Source organism: Buceros rhinoceros, unplaced genomic scaffold (genome assembly GCF_000710305.1).
Source record: "Buceros rhinoceros silvestris isolate BGI_N320 unplaced genomic scaffold, ASM71030v1 scaffold17430, whole genome shotgun sequence".
Classification (NCBI taxonomy): domain Eukaryota; kingdom Metazoa; phylum Chordata; class Aves; order Bucerotiformes; family Bucerotidae; genus Buceros; species Buceros rhinoceros.
Window position 1 is genome coordinate 47,019 of NW_010388073.1, and position 259 is coordinate 47,277.

Below are 259 nucleotides of genomic sequence, written 5' to 3' on the forward strand. Positions count from 1 at the left end.
GACCCTGTGCGGCGGGCAGCCGGCCCTGCCGTTACTTTTTATGACAGACAAGCGGTTGTGTGTGTTACACGACACGTTCATCTAAGGCGTGTGAATCAGTTCTGCACGGAGGAGCATCCTCCCGGCCGGTCCTCCCCAGGCCCGTCCTGCCGGAGGAGCGCTCCCGGCACGGCTGACGGGCAGCGCTGCGCTCTCCTTCCCTACGCGCTCCGCTAAGGAGCGTGGTTTGCTTGCACCGACCCCGTACGTTCATCTTCCC